The sequence below is a fragment of the Lynx rufus genome, unplaced genomic scaffold (genome assembly GCF_022079265.1).
Source record: "Lynx rufus isolate CCGP_SWC_20201006 ecotype Redwood Valley unplaced genomic scaffold, mLynRuf1.p SCAF_5, whole genome shotgun sequence".
NCBI lineage: Eukaryota > Metazoa > Chordata > Mammalia > Carnivora > Felidae > Lynx > Lynx rufus.
Window position 1 is genome coordinate 108,281,242 of NW_025814867.1, and position 12,115 is coordinate 108,293,356.

Here is a 12,115-nt window from a genome sequence, read left to right on the forward strand (position 1 = left end):
GTAAATGGCCAAATCAAAAGAGAAATGGACAAAGGAGTCAGACTTAAAGAGATCAAATTGTTAATAGTTGTAAAGCTGATACTAGGAGGAGACTAGGTCTGCTAACAGAAGCAGGCTGATACTCCCTTACACTCTCTGACACTCCTCGCCCCCTTTACTCAACATTCCTGCTCAGGATCAGGCACAGTTGAACAAATACAGATCTTTCTTCCATTTAGGGACAGGTTAGTTATTGTAAAGGAGAGAAGAGGTAGACTAACTTGAGAGCAGCCTGCTCCAAGAGAGAGAAAAGTATAAAGGAATTGAGCCATACAGGTTCATTTCTTCTCTATATATACCAGTGAATCAGGTAAATCACTTTTCCTCTCACGGTGAAGATTCAGTAAAGAGCTGTGAAAAAAATAAAAGAAGGGCACCTTCAAAACCTTTTACCTGGAGGGAGATTGGGGGGGAGAGAAGACTTTTCCTCCCCTCTAGAGAAACGTGAGGGTGAAGAGTGAACATTTCTTCTGTCAACAGAAGGCATCACAAGAGGGCAGAACTGGAGTTGCTCTGTGAAGAAAATTTGGAGGAATGTACATTGCCCATTCATTAGTATAGAAGCGGGGAAATAAAGTCTGTGCTTAAGCAGCAAGACTTTGTTGGTATATTTTCTCTGGGATGGTAGGTTCTTTGTCTTATTTCTTCTATATATATCCTTAGCACCAAGAATTGTAAGTTGCATCTACTGAGCACTCAGTAAATAGATTTTGAATGAAAGGGGGAAGCAGCCAACTTATGTGGTTTTTCAATGTGGGACTTAAGAATTAGAATTTTATAGAGATGTGTGCAAATTTTCAAGTAAGGTCTGACATGAACACAACACCATTTTAAGAAGATTAATCAGGCAATACTTTATACGATGAATTGCATTACCGAGAGTCTTGAGGGAGGGAGTTCAATTAGCAGATAATTGCAATAGCCTTAGGATGATCTGATGGTAACTTTGATTAAAGTAGAAGAGGGTGTAGAAGAGGGTGGGTCTGGGAGAGAGTAAAGGACAGTTTATGTAAAACCCCAAAGAGGAAAACTGGCAGGACTTGATAAATGACTAGAAAAGAGAGTGTGTGGGGGAAAAAGGACAAAAAGACAGATCAACTGACTCATAGGACCCTTGGAGGGATAAATATAAAAGTATGACATAAGTATTGTTCTTTTAGTGGAATTACACTATTCATAGAGGAAAAACTCATGGAAAACAAATGAAGATGTCAGACATAGATTCTGGGGGTAACAGGTGTAGAGATAGTAGCTAGAAGTATAGTAACAAATGCAGGCCAAACACATTTTGCAACTGAGAGATCAAGAAAGCAAAATAAATCATTGGAGACACTTCATTTAGTAGGGGGGATGGACTCAGATTTTTGTATTGTTTTGAGTCTTATGATCTTTTATGAAAACATGTATCAACAAATGTGTCAATTTTATTTTTGAAATTTATTTAAATCATTCAAATTCTTATATAAATGTGAATACAAAAAATTATATTAATAAATACATGACCCCTTAATAACATAACCATCATATGTATATTTTTTAAGTCAAGGATAACAACAACTAAGCAAGTATGAATATGTATATAGAATATATAATTTGCAAAAATTTAAAGAAAAATAATGCAGTAAAGGGGTGTTAAATTCAAGCTAGGTAGACTACACAGAGATGAGATATAATGACATCAGCAAGGAGATAGAGTTTTTTAAAAAATGGAAAAAAAGATGGAATGCTTGATAAAATTCACTTCCTTGCTCAAAAATCATAAAGGAACATAAAGAAACATTTTATTCTCATTATTTAATTCTTTATATAATGATGCATAAAGATTCATTTTCTGATGCAATTTGATAGCACTCAATGTATCTAAAACTGGAAACTTCATAATGACAAGATCATGTTTTGTTTTCAGTTTAGAAACACAAGCCTTTGAATACAATCTGAGTATTTTCGTTTTCTTTTTTTTTTTTTTTTTACTTTAAAAACTGAATAAAGAGGTTATTACAGCTCAGTCTGCAACTTCAAAATGCATGACTTGGCCTTTAGGTTCATTCATACAATCCTATAATGATGGTTTTCTAAGGGAAAAACTGAACTTACAGAAGTTTTAGTATTTTGCACTATTAAATCTTTTTTTGGTAGAAAGCAATTTCTTGAGGTTAATACTTTTTAAAAATAATTAAAAATTATATTTATTGGGAGAATGACCTGGGCCTTTAGTTTCATCTTGTTTTATAATTATATATTGATGGAAATATAATAAATAATGCTAGCCAGTAATCACTTACCTATACAGTCTAGCCATTATTTTCTTTTGTTAACCAACAATATCTTAAAATCTTTAGAAATATGAATAGATGCTCTTCCATTTTTTATTACTAAAAATTATCATCCACATTGAAAATACAATAGTCCTAGAAATCAATGGGCACTTAGCCATATCATGGGAAGATATATGCAAAATAATAATAATAACAACAACAATAACAACAACAATGAACTTGACAGTTTTTTGGTAATTTTTTTAATGTTTATTTATTTTTGAGAGAGAGAGGGAGACACAGAATGTGAGTGGGGGAATGGCAGAGAGAGAGGGAGACACAGAATCTGAGCAGGCTCCAGGCTCCGAGCTGTCAACACAGAGCCCGAAGTGGGGTTTAAACCCACAAACCTGAACCTTGAGATCATGACCTGAGCCAAAGTCGGACGCTTAACCGACTGAGCCACCCAGGCGTCCTGACAGTTTTTTAATAAAAATAATAGAGACAATGTAGGAAAACTGTTGCAACATTAATTAGTAATTTATTTGGGTACACTTTTAAAGCTTTTCTTTCGACTAAGCAAATTAATTTGGTCTACGAGCCTACATTTCTTCTCTAGCAGAAGTCATTTCATGTATTAAACAAGATAGCAAAGAAAAAGGTTTTTCTACTCATTAAAGAGAATTTTCTGTCAGGACCATCTTAGTTGTTCTGAAAATGACAAGGGAGGGTGCTTTCCCATGAGGCTAACTGCAGTTTCCTATATGCTGTGATATCTGACATTAGACATGGCCACCAGGAAAGGAGATACTCAACATGTTTAGAATCATGCCGTTCTAAACAGTATTGGCTTGTTGCACACACCATACACACATGTAAATAGGCCAAGGGCGTTTTGACAGCTGCTTTCCAAAGCTGGAGAGCAGGAGTTCTTGCTTCAGACAGTAGCCAACAGATCCCAACTACATCTGGGTTTCAGCCTATTTTTAGTGAAGAATTGGTTTTGGGAACAGAGTGAGTTGCAAGATGCATTCCTCTCTTCTGTGATCCAAAGGACACACATGCATACTATCTCCATGTGTAAAGTTTGAGAAATAGAATAAATTTTGTAATTTTAAAATTAAACTGAGGCAAATGCAAATGTTTTCAAATTTAAATAGTACAACTAGGTTTCTTTTTTTTCTATTTTTTTAATATTTATTTTTGAGAGAGGGAGGGAGAGACAGAGCATGAGTAGGGGAGGGGCAGAGAGAGGAGACACAGAATCCAAAGCAGGCTTCAGGCTCTGAGCTGTCATCACGGAGCCTGATGTGGGACTTGAACCCACAAACCGTGAAACATGACCTGAGCCAAAGTCGGATGCTTAAACAACTAAGCCATTCAGGTGCCCCTGGATTTCTAATCATTTGTACTAGGCAGTACTACCTTTTCATTATTGTTATTTTAATTATTTTGTGGTTACGTATATACAAAATATTGGTGGTGGGGGAGGGGAAAATGGGCAATGGGCATTGAGGAGGGCACTTGTTGGGATGAGCCTTTGGTGTTGTATATAAGTGATGAATCATGATAATCTACTCCCAAAGCCAAGAGCATACTGTATACACTACATATTAACTTGACAATAAATTATATTAACAACAACAACAAACTAACAACACATGCACTGACTAAAAACAAAACCTTGAACAGAACTGTATCAGTTATAATCGCTGCTTTTGGATTGGCTTCCAGATTGTTTCAGGATACCCCAGGGCTGATCCTAGAAAAACTGTGAAAGACATCCTTTCTTGAGATGTTCTCTACCAGTGCTCAGAGTACAGGTAGGTCTCTAAACCTTTACAACTCACAACTCTTCCCTTTTCCTTAATATCTTTTCTGAAGGCCTTATTCTCCTGTACATGATGATATAAAGTAGATCACTAATTTTACTTCATGGGACTACTAAATTTCAAGAAACCCAGATGAGGAACATCAACATCATCTTTAACTTCTCCCATTCCCGTGTCCCCAGATCATTATCCCTGCACTGTAATCTACCGGTGAGGTGCATCAGTATCTTCCACATCATTTGTTATTCCTGTTTCCCATTTCTAATGTTACCACACTCTGTTGGGCTGACATTACTTCTCACTTGGATGACTGCCATTACTTCCTAACCAGTTACGCAAGCACGATTTTTCTACACTTAGCTCCCAGAGCTCTTTCTCCAAAACACTGCTGTGATGCTAGGTTACGTTATTCCTTGCTTTAAACATTTTCTTATTGCCTAGCAAATTAAAAATACTCACAGAGAAGATAAAAAATTTCCCTCTCCTCCTGGAACTAACATGAGACAGTTTTATAAAAATAAGAGTCATAATAAACATATTTGAAATGTGCTATTATATTTTGCCAAGAGAGTTAAAGGACACTGTTTGATAGAAAAGGTGATATTTGATCTTGGCCTTCATGAATGAACAGGAGTTGAGCAAGGGAAATTGGAAAATAAGGAGAGCAGAAAAATATTACAGACTTGGAGAAATACTGTGAACAAAGGCTATATTGTTTCAAAGTATAGTAGGTATTTGGAGAACAATATTTACAGTGGTGTTCTTAGAGTGTTTTTCAAAATATGTTTCAGGGAATATCAGTCCTGCAAGAGATCCCATGAGAGAAAATGGGAGGCTGATGAGATCCATGGCTAATTTAGTCTGAAATTTAGCACCTTATGTTTGTCTGTCTGTTTTTTGAAACTAATAGTGAGTTAACATATGAAAACCTCTGGGGGTTCTTTAATTTTCCTTAAAATTTATCCAGAGCTTTGCAGATATTTTACCATGGAATCATGCCTCCCCTTTTAAAACAAGACCACTTTTAATGTTGCTTTGAATTAATGTTATGTAAAAACTGCCTTGGGAAATTGGACCAGACAAACAAATAATTCCTGAGGTTCTTGCACTAAGTAAACTATCTCAGTGTCATAAAAAAAATGATTCTAAATAACAAAGACAACTTTTACACAGCCTAAAACACTTGGTAAGAGCGTATATATAATTTAGCCTGATATTGACTGTTCTATATTAAGGACAAAGACTTTCTATAGACTCTTATTTTAATTTTTGTAGATGAAATTTAGCAACATGAATTACAAACTATGACATTTTCTTTTCCAGCATAAAAGGGGATGGGTCTGGAGAAAGACATAGACAGAGGTAGGAGGTATTATTGCTCACTACAACTGACATTAACTGACATTATACATTAACTCTGTTGGTGAATTTTAAATTAAAAAGAGAATTATCAGCATCTTTATTGCAGATAGCAGAAAGTGGTTCATGACTGCATTGTGTCAGTTGCCCAGTTGGGTGCCATTTTGTACAGAGAAGTCAGAATTAAGTAATGGTATATTTTCCTGCATTCACACTGGTTAAAAGGATGTATGTGAACTTTATCCCCTTCGACCACTTAGTTACCATCAAATATTTTTTTTTATTATCCTAAATTCCTTTCCATTACCAGAGACAGATACCACTTTGGAAAATTTTACTTGATTTACACATGTAGATACAATTTATGTTCTACTATAACTTATCTAACACTGTTAACAGTTCTTTAGCTGCGAAACATGGGTAATCATAACCACTCCTATGGAGTTTGGTGTACAATAAATAATGTATGGAAAGTGTCTGGCATGGCCCCTGTAACTTAATCACTCGATATCTATAAATTATGGTGCTGATCACAATCATGACATTGATAATGCTACTAAAGTCCTATCAAATGAACAGCCCTTGTAAGTATTTATATTTCTAATTGTTTGACTTGTGAATAATTAAGGTGGGTAAATAAAGGTCTCACAGGAAAGGCACTTCATCTGGTTAATGCGCTTAATTTTAATATGTAGCAATTATACATGTCAGAAATGTGAGGAAGCATTTTCACCATAATTCTCTCAATTATGGATGTGACTTATTTAGTAGTACCATTTGGTGTCATTTAACTTGTCTGGGTTATAGATCCTAAGTATATCTTGAGTCAAAATCCTTGCATTATGTGTACATCTTCCTTGGATTTTGCTAGAACATATACCATCCAGAAGAGGTAGAGGAATACATAAGACAGAAACAAAGACAAGATGAAGATGAGAAATTGGCAAGGACAAACAAATGCCTGCCTCTACATTCGTGAGCAACAGAAGTTGATTTTCTTTTCTTCTCTCTAATTCAGATCTTTATAGTCCTTGGTGATTTATAAAGATTTAGGTCAGGGACGAAGAAAAAGCCCTTATCTTTGAGATATATTTCCTCACTGCCAATATCCTTCTTACAATGTTCTTGCAAGACACACCCAATTATTTGGCAAAGCCTTCCATTATCCATTTACTTTGAAATGTCGACGTGTTAAGTTCCTCCTAGAGCATGGTAAAGAAAACCTATAGAAATGATGATGGAGGCAGGCACACTACTGTGTGTGGAAGACGTGTTTCCTGGCCAAGGAAGAAAATCTGCACAAAATACACCTTAAATGAATATGAGATATGTAAGCAATATTCTTGCTTAATTCAGAGAAGACAGACCTGAACTCAGTGTTGATTTTCTGGAAAATTAGAGTGTATATGTATCAGGCTGGGGGTCATAGCTGTCCTTTACATTATGAGTCTCCTAGCTTTCATGGCCATTCAATCCTTTGTTTCTATTCCTAAGCCGTTTTTACCCTAGATAAAGAATTTAAGAATAGAGTACCATACCCAGGATGTTCCTAGAAGCATTTTTCCTCTCGCAGAAAAAACTACCCTTTGTCTCTAGTTTGACACTTGAAAAAGTAAAATCCTTGAGATGTGGATGATGCATCCTGTTTTGTGAAGGATGGAAGTAGCACAGGATAAAGATAATTTTAAAAGACAATCAAAAATTAATAGAAGAGTCTCTTGATGTGTAGGACCATGGTTTAGTCATCCCTAGGACTAGTTGTTCTATCCCTCCTAGAAGTTTGGTTAAGTTGAACACATAACTGTCCCCTTTATGTTTAATTGTCACATAAAACATTTTGAATAATAGAATGATGGTAAAATGAGTAGCAATTTTATGGTACATACTGGAACTTCTAGAGCTTTTTTTTTTAGTTTATAATCATGGCTTGATATCTTTATTTACTATAATATCATCATATTTAGGAGGACAACTTATTTCCCTTATTAAAAGGAAGAGTCCTTCCGTTGTCATTTGATTCATCTAGAATATTAAATTTTAATCTCCTTCAATTTATTTTCTCCTGTCTGGGTTTTCTTCACTGGTACTATTAAATATGTTGTTCAAATAACAATAAATTATTTATTGGAAAAATAGTTAAACAAAATACACTGAATAGTTTTATGATATGGTACCTATAAAATATTTTCTCCTTGAATGTAATATTATACACATTCAAATAAATAGCACACATAATATTTCTCAAACAAGTATTTTAGCTCTGAGATAGCACACGTGATTCTCCAGTTGCCATGCTAACTAGTTTTTATTTTACAAAAGCACAGATGTATGAAACAAGAAAAAATAGACAAGAAAAGGCAATTTTTCCAGAAATGGCACATTTTGTTTAATCCAAACATTGAATTTCTCTTCTTTGCAACTGATAACTTTTGAATCTTTATTACAAATAAAGCATAAAAAGAGATTTTAAACTTCAGATTTTTCGATATATTTTTAAATAAAAATCTAAGTCTGGATGATGTACTAAATGACCTTGGCTGATGTGAGAAGGTCATTCTCTGCATTATCAGGTTTCATTTTAGGCACTAATGATTTACAAAATGCTTCTCAAATCTAGTGTTTAGAAAATTCCTGGCCATCCTGAAATGAGAGATATATTTTGGCTTTATCTATATTGCCTAAAAATATTGTCTTGTTTAGTTGTCTTTAATAAGCTGCCACCAACATGCTCTAATCATCAGGAAGCATTGTACTTCTGTCTCTCACTCTTGTTACATTCCCCTATGCCTGCAGAATAATATTAAAAACAAAGTATTAAAGTTAAATTAAAATTAAAAAGTATTTAAATATAAAAAAATTATAATCAAATTATGAGGTCAATTCTACAGAAGCATTGCCTTTTGCTTCAAAAGCCAAGCCTCAGATCTGATTTGACTTTGCTTCAGAATATGTACTTTTTATTCCTATAAGATATTTCTAATCCAAATGAAAACAAGTGTTGAGTTATGTCTAATCTCTTGGTTGTACAACTGCATGTGGAGTATTTTTGAGCAAATACAGTTTTATTCATTCGCAATCATTATTTGATATCTCTTTCTTAACTCCCTGGAAATTAAGAGTCCTCTGAATGCTCAATAGCAAAACATCCCATGGGACAAAATGCTTCTTTTTAAATGGATCCTAAGTTAAAGGTAGTTGAAAGGCATCATCCTAACAGTCTGTCCAATTGCTGACGGGGACAATTTTGCTCTTCAGAAAATATCTAGTGGGTCTTTCTATGTAAAATTCCATGCCACTGACCAAGTTTCTGGAAAGGTAGTAGAATACATTATTATCTCTTTTCCCAGTTGTGACCTCTAAATGTTCTCGTCTTCAAATTTCACCTGATGCCCCTTCCTTCCAGGGAAGCCAGTGTCTAGTCTACACCCAAAGCCCCTGAGTGTGTGGGGATAGAGAACTTTGAAATGTTTAATTTGAGAATGTGATTAAAAAATAAAATAATCAGTGAATGTCTTCACTCACATCTTGAAATTAAATAGTCTGTAATGAAATCACATCTGAATGAATTAGTATCTGCTTTATATTTAAGGGGAAAAGATGAAAACCGTTGTGTGGAATAGAACCTGATCTACACACTGAGTCACAATAGCATTTCAGCATGTTAATTCTGTATCTCCTGCATTTGCTTTTTAAAATCTGACTCTTCATCTGCTAGGAACATGGACAAAATTACAAGCATTCCTTGTAATTCAAAAGGTGGTTCATGGACCAGAAGCATCAACATCACCTGGGAGCTTTTCAGAAATGCATAATCTTAGGTCCTATTCCAAACTTGCACATTCCGAATTTACACTCTAGCAAATCTGCATTTTACCAAAGTACTCAGGTGATTTTTAAGCACATTAAAGTATGCAAATCATTACCCTAGAGGAGATGTAGATATTTATCACTTGTCACCCTTTTCTGCTTAGATCCCCAAAATGATCACAAACAAAACATCCAACAACTCAAAAATTCACCTCCATGTATTTATTCCACATAAGCCAATGTGACTTGGAATGAAAAATGTGAACAAGCACATTCAACTCCTATATGGGCACAGAGCCTAATGCTTTCACCAACATTTTCTAATCGAATCTTTATTATCAGTCTTTAGGAGGTAATATGGCCTACCCTGTTGTTATTAGTATTGTTATTGTCGTTGTTGCTGTTAGTATTTAACTTTACAAAATCCTAAGGAAACAGAGGCTTTAAAAAGTCAATTAAGACCAAATAACTTTCCCAGTATTATACAATTAGTAAACACTTTTTATTAAGTGTTATTAAGTTTTATTAATTTTATTAAGATAATTGAATAGCTTCCTAACTGATTTCACTGAGTACAATCTAATCCTTCGTACTGCTACCAAAATGAAAACTCCATATGCATTCTACCAGTTATCTACTTAAAATCCTGTGATAGGTTCCAAATATGATTTAGGAAAAACCCTTCCTGACTTTTCCTTGCATACCTTTCTTTCTATATGGATTACTACCAGAATTTTAGACTTTTTCCAAACTAAATTATTTCTTGCTCTCATAACTTGTTTAAATATGCTCTTCCTGTTACTAAAACATTCTCCTTCCTTTTATTCATACACTCAACTTCTTTTCTTTTTTAAAACCTGTTTCATCACATTCTCTAAGAAGCCTTCCCAGACATCTCAATCTAATATTAATGCATCCTGCATCTGACTTTATCAGCCATTATCTCACACTATTAGGATTATTTGATTCCTATCAGCCTTACCTTTCGAACTCCAAGCTTTTGAGAACAAGAAACATATTTTATTTCTTTTTTTCTCACCAGTTTTTAACACAGAACTTGGCCTACATCAAGGCCTTAATGAATGTTTACTGAATGAACTAAGGTAATGCAAAAATTTATTAGAACTGGATGGATCTGAAAGATCAATATTTAAATCAAGTAATAATATTTCTAAAACATTCAATTTGGTTCTAATCCTGAAGTACTATACTTTGGTCTTGTGACTTCTCATCACCTTCCTGCTATCTATGGGTGTGATAATCACTGTCAGAAGAAGATTCAAAAGTAATGGTGGACCCTCCTCTTGATCATAGCTGGAATAGTGGTACTAGGTGATTCCAGTGAATGAACCACTGTTTGGTTTCCGTACATGTAAAGTAACAACAACTAGGTTTCATTGAATGTTGATATGTGATAAACACATTGTTGGTACTCTATAGTTATCTAGTTAATCCTAATTTTAAAAACTTCTGAGGTTCATATTATCAACCCATTTTATGGGTTAATAAATTGAAATTTAAAGTAGTTATCATGTTGCCCAAGATCACACAGGCTGAAAATAGCAGAACCCAAGGCTCAAACACAGCTTTCTCTGATTCAGATGTGACTTTGACAATACAGAAGCTCTCCACTCTTCTGCATTACCCCTTAAACCCAAAGTAAGCCCTAGGAGGATCAACAAGGTTCCTCTAGGAATGTATTCCTAGGAACATGCTATAGAAAGGAGTTGGGTCTCTTCTGCAGGCTTTCTCAGCCGATAATCCAAACTGACTCTGATTGACGTGGCTGTTGGGGGAGAGAATCATGCTTTATATCACAAATGGAAAGATCTTCTTTATATGATCTTCACTGACTCCTTCAATTGGAAGGAGTCTCTAGTTCATATGTTCAGTTCTATTTAAACTCTGTTCAGGTTCTACCTAAGTGTTTTGGTACCCAATCTCTAAATTTTCACTGATAGCACAGCACTTCCCATTTGGGCTACTTTTCAGACAACCTGGAACCTATCCTTGGCTTTTAGAACTGAGGTCTTTGGAAGTTCAGGGAATGCTGCCTCACACTCCCAGTTTTTCAACCTGAGGTCATTTTTGCTCTTTCTAGCAAGTAGAGTGCCATGTTCATGAAGAGTGTGACTGGTATGCTGTCATACTGGCAGTTCATTATGACACTGAAGTTAGCCTCAACCAATAGTCCATGGGGCACGAATTTTTTTAATAAGTTAAATCTAACTGTACTGCTAATGTATTGAAGACTTATAAAATGTTGAAGCCCTTTAATTATTGTAACATATTCTGTTACTTAATATTCCCTTAGATTTCACATGTTAAGTTTTAGTCTACAATGAATTTTAGAGCCAAGCTGAAAACTCTGAAAATAGAATTTTAATGGAAATGCTAAGATATTCTCAACTATAGCTGCATAAAAGCTGCAGGTTTTTTTTAAACCATTTCCATCACGGCTTAAAACATATGGCAGGTCTTTTTTGGAAGTTTTCTGATGGTATGTAGAATTTGTAGTTACAAATATTCTACCATTTAAATAAGCTCACTCAACTTCACCTTTCTGAATTAGCAGAACTTAACTATTCATTGTCAACTGATTCATGAATATAGAACCAAGCTTCATTTGGAACATATGGCCTAAAGATAATAAATTTAAATGCCTGATGTAAAGTAAATTAGAACTGGGATTGTAATGCTGATAGCTTTTTCTACAAGACTCTTATAACATCTGTCCAGAAACTTTAATTTTTTTCAGATGTTTTTCACACATGCTGCTTCAAATCTCTATGTGTGTATTGTAACTTTCCTTCAAGAGAATAA